Raw genomic sequence first — 16,323 nt, 5'->3', positions numbered from 1 at the left:
GAACTGAATGAAAGCAGCTTGAATTTAAAGCAAATGCTTCATTGAGAGATGCAGATATTGAGGATGAGACTGGTCCTTCCACATCTGCTGCTCTCAACAAGGATGAAATTCTAAGTGACTCCAACCAATAATTACAAACTGCCTAGAATTACATACCAATAATTACAAACCATCCCTAGAATTAACTGTTCAGTATGCAGTGAACTCCAGAAATACAGGAAAACTAAAATAACCAAAGACTGAAAATTGAACTAGAATCACAGAAGAAGAAGCCTCCAAGATTATCAGGCCCAACTGCCAGCCTATTACCACCACAGAGGAGTGCAACACGGTCCCCTATAACTACATACTATTGCTTGTTCCTCTCCCTTCCCTAAAACCTCAGCAGATGGGATTTGCAGCACTGCATCCAGACCATTCAGGACAGCAGGACATGTGCAGTATTGGACAAATGAGACAATTCAGGAGAATTAATATTGCAGAAGCACGCTAGTTAAAAAGCCCTGATTTATAGCACTCTGGCTATTCAAAGCCTTTGCACTTTGCATTACGTATGTTTGAGTGCTGACTTTCCTCTAAGAGCTCTGTGCCTGTGTAGCTGCCCTCTTTGCAGTTAACTGCCTCAAGGATACTTTCTCCAGCCCGAGCCCAGCAGCACGATCACTGGAGACCAGACTAATGTACTAATAAAGCAGAGAACAAGAGGACAGCACACAGAAGCAGAAACGTGCCAAGCATTCTCTTTGGCTCAATACCTACTGAACTCAATTCAATCCCATTTTCTTTTTTTTCCCCCTTCTTCAAGTACTGATTTTAACACAACAGAGCCTGAGGGCTTTTAATAAGAGGAGGGAGCAGTGCCTGCAGCCCTGAGGCTGCACCGCTCCCTGCAGAGACTGCCTCCTGCCAGGGGAAATTGGGAGTGCTGGGCTCCAAAATCCTTTGATAAGTCCGAGTTTTATTACAGATTAATTCTTTTCCATTGAAAATTAGATCAGCATGCTCGCACAGTGTGACACCGTGTGTTTTGAAATGTAAAGCTTCTTAAAGGGCCGAGGGACACATCCCACAGGACCGCGGCATTACTCGATGAGGTTGCAGTGGGCAACCAGAGCTCTAACAGCAAGAGCCACTGAACACAATCACAGCATCATCTGCTGTTATTTTGGTACAGTGGAAGCCAAGAGAAGAGAACAGGATGTTGTTACAAGATAAATGCCTCCTGCTTCGAAAATACTGCAAATGTCTTGGCTTTGGCTCTGTTTATTTTTGTTAAAAGGGGCTCATCTTTGCCCAGGCTTTAATCTAGCAGCAGGAGCCCATTATCCTCTGCCTACATCCTATTCTGTTGACATTATCTCCCAGCCATTCTGAACTTCAATGCACCCTGTTGGCTGCATGCTCTGTGTGATGTTCTGCCCTTCCAATTTAGGAAGAGCACAGACACAAACATGGGCAAGCTTAGCTTGCACTTATATTCCTAGCAGTTCCTGCAAGAAATAAGTACGTACTTTTCATCTGTCTGCTCCATAAGCACATTTGCTTAATCTACGCTGTTTGCACAGCACATACACACACCAGAAAGTAAATCAGAAGGAAAAGAGACCAGGAGAAAGGAGAATGCTCTGCATGCACAGTTCTGAAGATGACAACTTCTTCTGCAGCTCATTCTGATAGTCACTGTGTTATTGAGAACACAGCCATAAATCTTCCTGCAGCTGGAGTCGATGATTTAATCCCTTACAGAACATCAATTAGTTACATATTTTATTATGCATAATAAATGTAAATTATGTATCTAAGCACTTGCAATTATACTTTAAACACCACCTTTAAGATGCTAAGGCCTGTTGCAAACTCATTAGCATATACAGTCAAGGGAAAAAAAAAGAGCTGTATACTCAAACAGCAAGGCAGGTTTTTCCTCATCCTTACAATTGATATCACAGCTATCAAAAAACTCAAAGCCAACCTCCAAACATCAACAAACCAAAGAAAAAGCCCACCCCATCCTGATTACAAAAGGCAAGCTTCCTGATCTGAACGTGCAGGATAAGTACAAGACCTGAGCCTGAAGATCACAATGAGACATCCACGTGGGTATGTTGTTTTGCCTATGATTAACAACACTGCATTTCCACCTAATTGGAATGCTCATTTGTGTATGTATTTATGGAACTGATCTGCTAGGCCAGTGCTGGGGAAAGAAGATGGAAGAACTCTATAGTTTTAGTATATTAGAATAATTGCTTTTCAACACAGAATCAACTTACATAACTATCATCTCCTTTCCCAAAGGAAAACATGGAAAAACCATACTTTTCACATTTACTGAAATAACCTATGCCAGAACAGCTCGCATGAATAGCTTCACAGTGTTTAGGCAATGTCATTAAATCCAGAATTAGTGATTCCCAGAGGAACAATGGCCACAGAAAATATCTTATTGAGCATCAATGAAACTTCCAGATTACTCTAAGCCAAGATCTATGGGACAGGAGACTCCCAGCTTTCCTCAAAACACGGAAGCCACACTTCTAATAACAATATGCCCTCATTCTTCTTGCAACCCTCCTTCTCTCTCACACACACACTGAATACAAGGTATAGGACAGGACACTGACAAGCAAACCAATCCATCATCAACCTCAAAGCCAAACAGACACTACAAGCTTTGCAAACATATACACGAAGCTCACTGCAGTGATCCTACACACTAATCATTAGGAGCAGTCCCACAGTTTAGGGCTCATCCCTCCGATTCCAAGGATCCAGCCTGATGTGATATAAATGGTCTGACCTGAGTCTCTGCTAAGCGTGCCAAGCTTTACATTTCTCTGCCACCTCCCCGGTGTTTGAACTGCATTTGTTTACTATGAACCCCAAGGCCCACATAAACATCTCTAAACTATTTTACTGCAAATGGAAAAGCAGATCTGTTATTTGTTGCTAAACACATATGGATATCAATAAAATATATGAGGGGAGAAACAGTTGAACGTATTCATGGAAAATTCATAAATTAATTTATTCAACTAAGATGCGGGAAATTATTGCAGAGAGCGTTTTGGCTAAAGTGTTCCCTTGAGAGCTGACTACTCATATAATGATTCCCTCTTTATTGTCAGTGAATCTACAGCAATGTGTTTTGCATAAGCATTCACATCTGAGGGAGAAAGAAAATAGCTACATAAAATTTATTCCCAGCTATTTTATTCTTGTCTGTCAGTCTCCATCCTGTGGTCCCTGCTGGAGGAGAATCTGGGTATTTCTTTATGATGCAATAAAACAACATATCTGTCTCTCTTTATGCTGGCTTTTAAGCTTTGGCAGCCAGGTTCGGATCTAACCTGCACATAAGTGATATTGCCAAATAAGTTTCTGTGGTCTTTCACACAAGGGTGTATATTTGACTAATGAACATCTGCAAGGACAGTTTAGTGCCACCATCATACCACACTAATACCTTGAAGAGCTTTGCTCCACAACAGAAGGAACTTGACTATTTGCTTAAAATGCAGCAGCAGAGGGGTGAAGCAGAGGACAGCAGAGCTGAGGCAGGCAGGCAGCTGCTGGCCACGGGGAGCTGGCATGGAGCAGCACAACAAACCATGCCTTACACTGAGCAGTGTGCCCTACCATGGCCTGCGGTGGGGCCAGGATGGAGACTGACAGCTCCCTCTGTAATGATAGAGCTGTACATTTCATCACCGTGATTTTAATTACAGTGCACTCAGGGTAAACACAGTCTGACTGTAAGTCTGAGGGCACCGTTTAGCAGGAATGTAGATGCAGCTGCAAGTTTCAGGGTCACTCCCTCATATATCTCTATCACTCTGGGATAGATTACATGGCTAAGGCTGCTGCTGGTTGTAGGAACACAGAACTGAGAAGCAGAGTGCTTTGCTCAGCTCAGCACCATAACTACCACAGAGGAGGCTGAGAGAGCACACTGTGCTGCTCAGCAGAGAACCTGAGACTCTGATTTGATCATAACATAAAAAAAGTTATAACAAAAGCTACCACTTCCAATTTCTTGTAGTTATGCTGATAAAGGAGAAAATGTTAACTTCCAAACTTATATTGCTTCTGTCATTAACTGAAGTGTGAATTAAAAAAGGAGAGAAGAGATAGAAGCATATTTTCTTTGCTGCAAGCAACCAGCAGACAATATACATAATGGAGATAAACTCCTGCGCCATCTCTTTCTCTGAAGACAGACAAGATTGGAATAGGAGGTTAAATTTTATAGGATACTAATTAAAATGTATGTTAAAACCTGAAATATTACATCTTCTGAATAGCAGCAGCTCTAAAACCATATTGCTGAGCAGAGCTCTTGCTTGGAAGGCTCCGCAGCTTCGTACATTTCCACAGGGAATTATCTCCATGCTGTGTTTGTTTTACGGTGCATCTTTTGTTCACGCACAATACAACTCTGCCAAACTTCACATACAAAAGCTCATCATTTTCTACCTTATCTTTCACCTGCCACCAGCAGAAGCTAAAGCTTCCTGAAATTACAGCATATGTATTTTTTAATCTAGATTTTCTTTGTATCTGTAGTAGTTCTTACCTATCTGTCTTAGCAGGTAATTAGAATCCATTGGAATTTAGACATCTATTTGAGAGGGGCTGTTTGTTTACATGTTTTAGAGCAGTGCTTGCCATTGCTTCCTTAGCTAGGGCTCTTATCGCTATTTGCTTCATAAGCCTCTGTTTCTCATTCCCATCATGAAGAAAGAATTACTATATTTGGAGCACCTTAGTCCAAGAGACTTATTTTACTAAGAAAAGAACCAAAATAACTTGGGATAAGTTCAGTATATTTTCTTCAGCTACAGAGACATGCCATACGATACACAGCCATTGCATCCTGCTGAACATATGCAGTTAATGGGAATCCTGCACACTTCCAAGCTCTGTGAAGCCTGGAATCCGCAAACCAGCTGCCTAGTTGGGCAGTGGGAAGGCAGCAAAGTCAGTTTACAAACCTGAATGCACGTGGCTAACACCAGCATCCTCACACACCTCTCTAACTCATGACTCTGTGGTCCCATAGCACTCTTCCCCACAGCTGTTGGAAGAGCAAACTCGCTGCTGTATGTACTCTTGCTCCAGCATGGAGCCGTCTGGTGTTACTGTCATAAAAGGGAGGATGGAAAAACCCCAATCATTTGTTTTCTGTTACAAGATACACCAGGCTAACATACAGCAGTTTGCCTTTGCAATAAAAGCCATACAAAGATATCTTAAAAACTGTTATTTTCATTAGGAGCTCTGTGCTCCTTATGAGAGCACATAGCTGCTGCTATTAACCAGAGTTAAACATGCATGCCAGTGGTGGAATAAAGTCTAACACAAACAACCTATTGTGTAAATATACACTGAGCCATTTTTAAAACATACGCTGCTTTAAACCTTGAAGGAGCTGTTACAGCTCACTGGCTCACTCAGAAATCCTCATTTCTGCAAGAAATGACACGAGGAACCTCATTGTATATCAGGTAAACTGCAAATATTTGAGAGGGTTTCTCATTGCACACTTGCTGACAGGTTGGTGGTTCATAGCCTGCTGGTACAAGAGAACAGGCTCCAGGTGTGGGATCAGGAAGAAAGAGGCCAAGGTTCCCACATATGGACATTAACCAGGCTGAGCAAATTGATGCAGCTGAATGCAGTAAAGCCAAAAGGTCACACGAAGCAAAGTTTGGAGGACCACAAATTGCTCCACGCTCCACAGCTCTGCAGCCCTGAAGATCTAAGGAGGGAGAGATGCAGAACTTTGCCCTCAGGGTGAAATTAACCACAGAGCAGAAGGAAAGTGAGACCTGGACAACCTTTAAATACCACTCTAAGTCAGGAGGTCACATCAATCGTGCCGCCAACTGCAGGTGCTCTAAGCACAGGGCTGAGTCCCTAAAATCATGCTTGTCAATTTTAAGACTATAAAAATATAACATTGGCGGTCAGCTATTCTTTTTTTTCGTGTGTCAAATTCCAGCCACAGGCAATAAGTAAGTTCCAGGTTTTCACTTCCTACAACATTAAACGTAAGCAACTGACTACCAACTCCTGAGCAACCAGATGACAGAAGGGTCATCTTCCAGGAGGAGACATTTTCCCCCAGCTAGGGCTTCAGAAAACAGTTGAGTTGCAAGAGGCAGCTTCTCATGTAATTATATATGGCATTAATTTCATATTTCGTGGTTTCCCACTATAATTAGAAATGGCTTAAACTTGAATCAGCAGAAGAGCAGGAGGCACCTCCTGGTTTCCATCAATTAAAGTCAAGGATTTGTTTTAGAATGCAATGAGCCTGAGTGCCAATGCACATGGGGTCAGTGCAGGGTGAGCTCTGCACCTGAGATGAGATCATGCTCTTCTTCCTTGCTTTCATATCAGTGCACAAGAGGTCCTTAAAAGAGACGTGTGACTTCTTCAGAGAACTTTCAGCATGAAGAACTCCCATGCAGAGGCAAACTAAACTCCATCCCTGAACCACCATCAACACGCTTCTAAAGGACAATTTGGCTGACCTTCCATACTTGTAATTGGACTCCCAGTAGCCAAAAGCTTCGCATTTAAATGTTATTCTGCTGGCTAACACTAACCTAGGGAAAAACTACAGAGTCTGGCAACACATTTCCCAAGTTGATACATGAAGACTCAGACTTATTTCAGTGTTTGAGTGGCAGGGCTGGAAACCAAGGAAATTACGTACTATTGCAAAGCACCCTTACAGACAGAAAACAATCAGCTAATTTGGAGACTTCTGGACAGATCACAAAGGACAAAATTCTGATACAAAACAAACTGCCCTGAGAAACAGCTAGCAAATCAGCTCAATGTGAAATAAGAATGTTAAAAATGCAATAAATTGCATCAGCTAGATAGGGTGTGTAAGGCCACAGCACTGGATAGAGGACATTCAAAGGACCATTTATTACTATAGAGCAACAACAAATAACTGCTATTTTGTGAACAAAATACAATAGTTCTGCACACTAAAATCTAGCATGTCATTTCAAAATCAACTTTGTTTATGCATGTAATTTAGATGCCAGATCTGGAATAATGGAGGTTGAGGTAGGGAAGGCTCAGTTGGCTCATGATGCTGAAAGAACTTCATGTCCTTATTGGAGCAGCAGGGGACAAGTAGCTCTGGGAAGGGAAGCAGAAGAGTAAATTCATAAATGGAAAGATTTGTGCAATGCTGATTTTTGACTTTTCCCTCATTCGTTGAAGAGGTTTGCACAAGTTACAAGGCAGATAAAGACAAAGCACTCCTGTCACAACGAACAGCCAAGTCAAAAGAAAAATACTCATTTCCCCTTCTCCCTGAGATTTAACACATACCAGCCTGGGCTAAACCTGCAGATTACTCTGCCTCTCCTCACTCTTCCTCCTGGTCACTATCATGCAGTGACAACTACAAGGTATGCACTCACTTTCTTTCCCCTTCCCTCAGCTAAGCCACCTTCTTAGACTGAAATCCAGACACTTCTGGTGGCTCTTCAGTACAGTATCAACTATCAGGGTCACACCTGCTCTCTGAACACTCTCAGGAACTGAAGTGCTTTGGAGATGTTGCAGACATCCATCCCCAAGAAGCAGCACTGCACCTGAGCTTCCCTCTGCAGCAGCTCCAGTGACTCAGGGTCTCCACAGGATGCTTTGCTGCACACACAGTCATTCTGTACACCTGGTAATTACTGCCATGAACTGCCTTTGGAGATGCTAATCGTGTAGTCAGGAATATTTGCCGGACCAGAATTTAAATGGAAATGTAGGCAGCGCTGTTGGCTAACAAATGTATCTTACAGCCCATATTCTATATTCACATATAGAAGTATTTGTCTTCTCTTCCTGCAGGATTTCCATGATAGCTCACTAATGATGGGCACTTGCTAGCTGTGCACAGCAGTTTTTTGGTTCGTTGCTTTCCAGTATACCAGTCTGTAACATCCCAAGGAGTGGACTTCAAACTCACTTTTCCACTGCATTTGTTCTCTTATTTCTATCTATATTTTATATTACTTTTCTCTCTGTGAAATGATTCTCTATTCTAACTCTTCACAATTACAAGCTGAGAGTTCACAGCTAATAGCATTATTCAAAGAGGAAAGAAGCTACTTATTTTTCTTAATAGACCAAAGCCATCTTAGTTTAAACAAAGAAAATCACAGGAAAACAATTGGAGATTTGGACCAATCGATGCTGCTTGAAGTATACTCGCCACGTAATTGAGATGCATTCTCATTCTGCAGCCATTTACTGATCACATGAGAATGATGATATGTCATTTTTACTTGCTTCAAATTACTAAAGGCAATTTAATTTCTCTTATGGAGACAATGCATCAGATAACACAAACATAATCAAAAGGTAATGATCTGCAGCTCTACACACATACGGATACTCCAGTTACCAGTTAAACAACTGCCTACATATGGCAGAAGGAAAGCAACGCAATACATTCAGACCCCCACACACAGGGCTTCCCAACTCAGACAGTAACATTTTTAAACAGAACAGTTTAGCCATGCAACTCTATCAATCCAGATTTCAGATAAGGCAATGCTTCATACATTCAGCCACTCTCACATCCACCTGCCCATACCTGGGCTGAAGCAGCAGCATCAGGTAGCTAGTAAAGCAAAGGCATGTTCCTTAAGGCTTTTACTCAGTTTGCATGCTGGCAGTATTTTAGTATCTCTAAAAATCTCATAGACAAATCTCCCCATCAATTAGTTAATTCAGTCGCATCATGTAGCTTAAAGCAAGGAGTTAAGTAGCGGCATTAGGTTCGAGTCCCATAGCTGCAAATACATTGCAAAACACTCTTTAAGATACGTGATACATTTGATGGGAATATTCTGAGTAATAGATACGCATGGGCTGATAATAGTTCAGAAGTACCTTTTCACCTTCCCTCTGAAGTACTTCTACAGGTAAGTCAAAGAAAACTGCACCAGCTCTGGCTCCTGAAGCACTGGTGAATCAGTCTTGAGCCTTCACAGCATGCATGCTCAGCTCTCACATGACGTACCATTGTCTTCTAATCAAACACTGTCTTTACATGCAAGAAGTGAAGGTCAACCTGGGTTATTTTCTGATCACAAGTTACATCACTAATAATAAATGTTAACAGACCAAGACTTCTCCAGGAGTTACCACGCTGCTTCCCAGTTAAATCTATCAAGTTCAAAGTTCACAGTAAACTCGTTCAGGTTTTAACAACCATGATATGACCCTTGCAGTGTCCATGCCTTGTTTCTGGATGTACAAAATGTATCCTATTGACTAAACATTCATATCTAAGAATTTATGTTGCTTCGTAAAAAATGGAGCAAATCTTCATTCTGCAGTGCCACTCCTGTCTGCTTTCAGAACAGGAAAAATAAATTAAGTCCTAAGAATGACAACCTATTTTTAATTGACTCAGAATTTCTATTTTCTGAAGAAAAAAAATAACACAAAGTAAAAGCCCCAGTGGTAAAAAGCGCTGAAACAAAACATTTGGCAGTCACTAGCAAAGAAGCTTAGGGAATATATCTCCGAGCATAGCAACCAACGAAGAGTAAGCTGGCTTCAGCTTTGAAGTTAAAGCTTTCAGCAATGCTTTCTGATTTCTAAAGACAACAATAGAAACAACAAGAAAAAAATCAAAGAAATAAAAGCAAACCCCAGGCCTAGTTCATTGCTCAGTGAATGGATGGGTTGTGAATGACGCCCATGCAAAGAAAGCAGAATTAGTTTGTTTGCTCAGAAATCAAGTAACCACAGCTAATCCTATTGCAGTATTATCCTATTTTGGCCCTTAATAAATCTGCTTTAAATTAAAGATGTGCCCATGCCAAAAACAAACAAAAAAAAAACACCAAACAAACAAAAAAAAACCCAACCCAAACCCACCTCCTTTGATGTTTTAAATGGCTCAAACCATTTGCTGGTTAAAGCTCAAAACGTGAATTCTGAAAGCAGAAAAATTAGTTATTTCCCAGTGCTAAGAGGGAGACACCTCTCTGAAAGTTCACAGGATTTATAGTAACAACTTTCAAGCAAGCATTAGCACATCCTCTGCCTGAACAAGGAGGGTTAGGATTCTGGAGTCTAATACCCTACAGAGCTGATCTCCAGAAGCAGCTAATGCCCATCCAACAGCACCTCTCACACCACCTGCATTCTGGAACAAGGAATTTTACATTTTAAGTATGGAAAAAAAACAACTAAGGTTTAAGGTATGAAAAAAACTGAAATTTATGCAAATATTATTATTCTGTAAGCTAGTAATTAGCTATAAGTGATGATAAATATTCTCGTTCCATCTTCCTGTCAAGAGGACAGCTTTCAACAATTGAACTTTGGCAGATGATTCATAATGCAAATAAGGGATGTTTTTCCCTGCATTTCAACTTTGCCTGCAGTTGGAAGGAGTTCAATAATAGCAGCCATACACATCAAACATCCAAACAAAGTGATCAGGCCATCCCTAAGGCACAGGTAACTGCCACCAGAGACACAGGAGTGCAGCTAATTGAGGGCTTTTTAAGCTCCAACCATCATATGCCGATTTGATTTGGCAGCCAAAACTGTGATTCTAATCAAGTCAGAAAAGGAGCCCTGTGATTACCATCATCAAGAATGTCAGCTTTCCCCTACAGAAAAAAAAACAACAGTATTTGCAATCCCTATTTATTGCTAATTTCTCTGTAGGAGTTCTGTAGTTAAATGCAAAAGAGTTCACACATAGGACAATCAGCTGCATAAAGAACAGAAAGTGACTGAAACTTCGCTGTGTTACACTTGGATCTTCCTCCAAGAAAATTTCTCATGGCCTTCAAGAGGCCTGGGAACGTTGGGGAATTTCCCTGCATTTTTTTCCTTTCTTCTGATGGAGGTGTCTGTAGATGCCATGGTTAAGTACAAGAATGCCATATAGCTCATTGAACCTTGGTTCCTCAGTCTGCATAATTCCACTGGCTCAACAAAGGTAGCAGTGGGAAGAAGCCATCCGGCACAACGTGGCCACCACGCTTGCCTTCATTTCCCTTCTCTTTCCTCAGCTATGACACCACTGATCCTACAGAACCTGAATCAGGCAGATCTAGGAATCCTTTTAACTTCAAAGTAAACAGGACAGAAGACCCATCTCAAACACTTCAGGTGACATAATTCAGCCCCATGGGAACCTGCCTTCTGGGTCCTACTGCACCATGACTTGATGGACAGCAGTAAGTAAGGCAGAACTGCTGAAGAGTTTCCATTTTTAATTATATACTCGCTGTAGAACAAAACAAATACTCCTATTTCAGACAAGCTGAATAACAACTTACTCTGATTTCTTGCAGCTTTCACCTGGAGCAGTACATATTATTTCCTTCCTTGCATTCCTCTGAATTCTCATTAACCTTTCTGTCAAGGTTGCATTAAACATGTCTTGTTAATTCACCACGTTCTTTGAGAAATCTGACATGGAAATGACAAATGCTTATCTGAAAAAACCACTTCTGGTTTAATGAAGTGCATAACAAGGAACGCAAAATTCTAGTTCATGGTACAGGATGAATTTGAGCTTTAATACTTCAGTGAGTTCAGTGCCAAGAGCTGTTCAAGCATCTGTCCTTAAGGGAGAAGAAGAAAAGGCCACAGATCCTGGAGAGACCAGAAGACCCTTAATGACTTCCCCCCAGAGTTGGAGCACTTTCCTTATTCCATGGCAGTCCTCTAAACTATGTGCACCTCCTAAATAAAAGCCTTTTACAGTTAACATACACCGCCCTTACTCTCATACCTTCCATAGGCCAAGACACTGAGTTTCTTAAGAACATCTCTTACCTTGAGGGCATTCCTACAAGTTAGTCACAACACAAGGTAATGCAATATTATGAACTTTCATATCCAGGTAGTTTCTTTTTGTGAGGAACATTTCCACCTTGCATAAACACCAGGCAGTTAACAAAGCATTTGTTAGTCCTCAAAAAGATCCCGAAGCAGTTTAATTGACTGGTATTGATGTACTACAGCTATCCTATTAAATATATTCTGAAAAATATTCAGTAAGACAATTATGCAATGAAATTAGCATTTATATGGTTTCTTTCATCTACAAAGGAGTCCAAGTCCCATGTATTTATAAGAGTATAAATAATACCACTGCTGAAGTGCAGCCAATTCTACAGCAAAAATATCAAACGCTCTGTACCAGCACATGACATGATGTGTTGTATGAAGATACTTAAAAAGCAGAGAGATGACAATACCCAATTATTCAGATTAAGAGTACTGAACACACTAACACAGGGGCAGACTTTTATTTACCTGCTCAGTTCACTGCAGCAGGACTTTAAGCCTCCTGATAATACGTTTGCTTTTCTTACACAAATTACTTTGCTTGGCCAACATGCTTCCAGTGTGGCCACAGACCACCTGTCAGAATGCACTGCTTGCTTTATAAACAAATCAACCAACATAGCAGTCCTCCAGGATCTCACTGGTTCTGATTACATAAACTGGTAGGAATCAAGTGTAATTGGTGTACCTTGGGAAGCAGACTTTTTATTGGCTTAGCCTCGCAGTGAAAAAGACTGAGTAGATTTAGATCAGAAAAATAAAACTGGTGTCTTTTAGCAGAAAAAACAATTGAAAACAAATTATTTCAAGTTGGGAAAGCCTACAACCAATGAGTTCTGTAAAAACAAAGAGAAACCCAAAAAAACCTTCCCCAAAGCTGCTAACAGCAAAGACACAGCGCTGTGGCCTATACTGCAATAGCCTGAAAAACAGTAAGAGTTGTTTGCTTATTTCTGACAGCTGAAGGTAATAAGGCACAGCAGCTGGTCAAAACACGCTTCAGTTTTTCCTCCAACAAGCCAACTTTAAACTAAGTTTGCTCATATGATTTTCTTAATGTAAAACTGCAGAAGCTGTTATACATTCTGAACAGTAACACAGCAGCAGAATTAGAAATATTAATATATTCGCTGCCTCCAGAGGGCCGCTGTGTATATAAGGCTTGTGACACAGATATTATTTTCTAAGGTAAATCCTTCAAGAATTAGTAAGACTTATTAGTAAAACTGAGATGTTACCTCCCAAAGAATTCCCAGACTCCAAAGGCTAGAAGTGTTTTCCTGAAATATGTACAATGACCTCATAAATATTAATAGATCCCTCACACAGGAAAACACCACCAATTCCAGCTTGTGTGTAACACTGCAGGATTGAGCAAAACAGAATACAAGAACATTCCTGCAACCACTTTTGCCCATAGAAGCTAGGATAAAAATGCAGTTTAGAAGTCATATTTGCAGGCTTCAAAAGTCCGTAAGGAATGGTTAGGGAACATATTTGTGCTTCCTGCACACTCTGGTAACACTGTAAAACACTGCTGCATTCAGTGATGACTGTGATTATGGAAACAGTTTATGAAAGCAGTATTAAGCCTCAAATCCATTCCTTGCAGTTGAAAGAGCTGTATGAGGTTTTATCACAACAGTACCCAAATTGTCCAGAGGATGTCACCTTTGAAATGCAAAGAATCAAGGTACCTTTGCCCAAGCCCTGCCCTTCTGATTGAAGCTCCACACACAGCCACTGCTCAGAGAAGAGGCTGGAAAATCAGGTCCTCCAGACAGCCTTGGCTGAATACCACAACAGCTCCAGATGGACAATACAACATCACCTTTTTTCCCCCACCTGGATCTGAGTGAAAGATTAGACTGTTCCAGTTGCCCCTGACAAGGCTGCTTGTCTAGTGAAGCCATCAGCCTATACTTTGGCTATCATCATGCCCTAGCCAAGACCTTCAAAATACTCACAATACAAGCTGTCAGGAGTGCTACATTTCCTTGTCACTTCCTAAGTATGACTGATTAGCCATGATCAAGGCTAAACTCACAATCAGCAGCAAGGGCACTTAACATGAATTATACAGCTGGCTTTCCTTCCTAGACTCATGGCTACTCTAAGGAATATGCTTTCCCTGCACATGCTTCTCATTTTTATATCCACACCATATTCAATTCTATCAGCAGTTTCCCAGAGCTGGCTGTAAGGAGAGAAGTGACTGCCAGTGTGGAGGAAGTACAAGGCCTAGAGAATGCCAGAATCTGGGAGGTGGTGAGAGCATCCTCCAGGATACAGCCCATAGCTGAAGATGTGAAACAAGAGAGCCAGAGATGAACAACGAGCAGAAAAATCCAGACAGCTCCTTCAGCAGGGAAAAGACAATGCCTCAAACACAGCAAATAAAGCAATAAATCCCATGGAGTAATCTGCCACCCTGAAAGCACAGCACATATGCAATCTTAAAAGAGTTTTTTGCCCAAGGGAAGGAGATACTGGAGTTTCAGTGTCAGCTCATGTCTCAGGTTCTCTTCTAAAGATATCTTTAAGTTGGTCACTCAATTTACTGGTAAGCTGTAAGATTTGATAATACAGTAAAGCTGCCAGTACTTTTCGTCTGAACAAGAATTAGATGATAACGTTTCAGACGCTGATGTACCGTGTATGACTCACATCAACGTAGAGATAATCAGTGATAATGAAGAGAGATTTTCCCTTATCTTTCTACAGAAATTTATAAACTTCCCTACAGACAGTTACTTAAGCAGTCAGGCTTATTCAAAGCTTCCTCATTCTGTGAGTTCTATGTAGACTACATGGGGTCTCATTCTTCCAGTGGTGACAAAGTTTATGACAGTACATCAGGAGAAAAACATTAAATGATTTTTACTTAATTTTGACATCATTTCCATTTTCATCAAATTCTAGCACACATAGAAGGAAAAAAAAGTAACTTTCCATTGAGTGCTTACTAATGGAAGCTTTCTAAGTTAAGCTAATAGAAGAGTACTATGTAGCATCCCCATCTAACCACAGTATTAAGCATCAACATCTACACAGTCCCTATCAAAGTTGAATAGCATTTGCATATGAAGACCCAAAAGGTTGACTTTCACAGTAGTCAAAAGGCATGTCAGAGACGTAACTGCCAGTGACGTAACTCAGCTTGGAAATAAAACATCAGGCATATCAGATAAGCATTCAAAGTAAACAGAAGATTTAAAACGTGCTTTCAGATTTAAGGAAAAGTGTGGTCTTTAAATTACTGCTCTGGAATTTACTGGCTTAAAATGAAAGACCTTATGGCATCCCATCAAAGAGTTACATAACTCAAAGTGCCTTCTTTGCTCAGCGTTGCCTGCACAAGATATATTTAAGTAATAAAACACACTTCCAATACTAACTCTCCTATACAGGCTCTGTGATGACAGATTTCAGATGATGTCTCTGTACAGGCTAGCATTCCTCTTCCATTTTCATTAGAAACTTCTTTTTTCCTTGGTGTTTTCCACCATTTATTTGTTCATTTGAACTGAATGGCTTTTGATACTAACTTCAGAAGATTCTGGCCATGATGAACATCCTACAATCACAGGTCTGGTATCCTGCACAAACATACCATATTCCCAGCTAATGCAGTGCATCAGCTGAAGCAGCTTCTCACTTCAGTCCCCCTGCAATTTAAATTGGCTACATAAGATCAGTAAACGTCTTCAATCTTCCAAGCTTCTGACTGTACCTTACGGCATTTAGCCCCCTGGGCAGCAGGTAGGTACCTCTCGCCTCTCTTGAAAATGCTAAACAAGACTAGAATTGGAATTTCTGGCAGGTAGTTTCCATTTGTGTGAAAGGCAAGATACTTCTAGAATAACTTGAGAATCTGAAGCTAAAAGGGAAAAAATCCATTAACAAGTTGAAGCCTTGATCTATGGGAAGATTTTAGTACTTTGCCTACTTTAATTTGCGCTTAATGAAACTTGTTTTCCCCTCCCATTCCCCCTCCACCACTACATCCACAACCCCCAGTAAGAACACCTGCAGATGAAATTATTTTGCACTTTTCACAGAATCTGGTTTTATAACTTCACTTATTCTGCTTGAAGTTTATTAACTGTCCAAGTGTTGCTTTTTCCTTGCAGTGATGTCATTTCCACAGATAATTAATTCCATTGACTAATTCTATTTGTTACTCTTAGAGAACATTATTTCCGAGGCTGCTAAGAGAAGTAATAACAATTCATGCCATTTTTGTGACCTTTCATTTACAGCTCTATTTTAGTTAGGTCAAAATAAAAAGGTTACTCATAAAAACGGAGAGGTTCTTGATTATCATCTGTGTCAAGATGCCTTGAAAGGAATTACTGATGCACTGAATCTCAATCAAAGGGTGAAGATGAAGTGTGCCTTAAGCCATGCCCAAATAGGAGTAAAGGTTTGGACAATTTTTACACTTCCTTTTAATGTCCTATTTAT

The 16,323-nt window shown here is 40.7% G+C and overlaps 1 protein-coding gene across 1 annotated transcript in view; it reads right to left on the bottom strand.

Annotated features, from left to right (window-relative positions):
* The window catches only part of SPOCK1 (SPARC (osteonectin), cwcv and kazal like domains proteoglycan 1), a 261,044-nt gene that overhangs the window by 57,677 nt on the left and 187,044 nt on the right, over window positions 1-16,323 (bottom strand). The window lies entirely within an intron of this gene.

Source organism: Excalfactoria chinensis, chromosome 13 (assembly GCF_039878825.1).
Source record: "Excalfactoria chinensis isolate bCotChi1 chromosome 13, bCotChi1.hap2, whole genome shotgun sequence".
NCBI classification, from domain to species: domain Eukaryota; kingdom Metazoa; phylum Chordata; class Aves; order Galliformes; family Phasianidae; genus Excalfactoria; species Excalfactoria chinensis.
The sequence above is the reverse complement of the archived record's forward strand: the minus strand, read 5'-3'. Positions and strand labels throughout refer to the sequence as shown.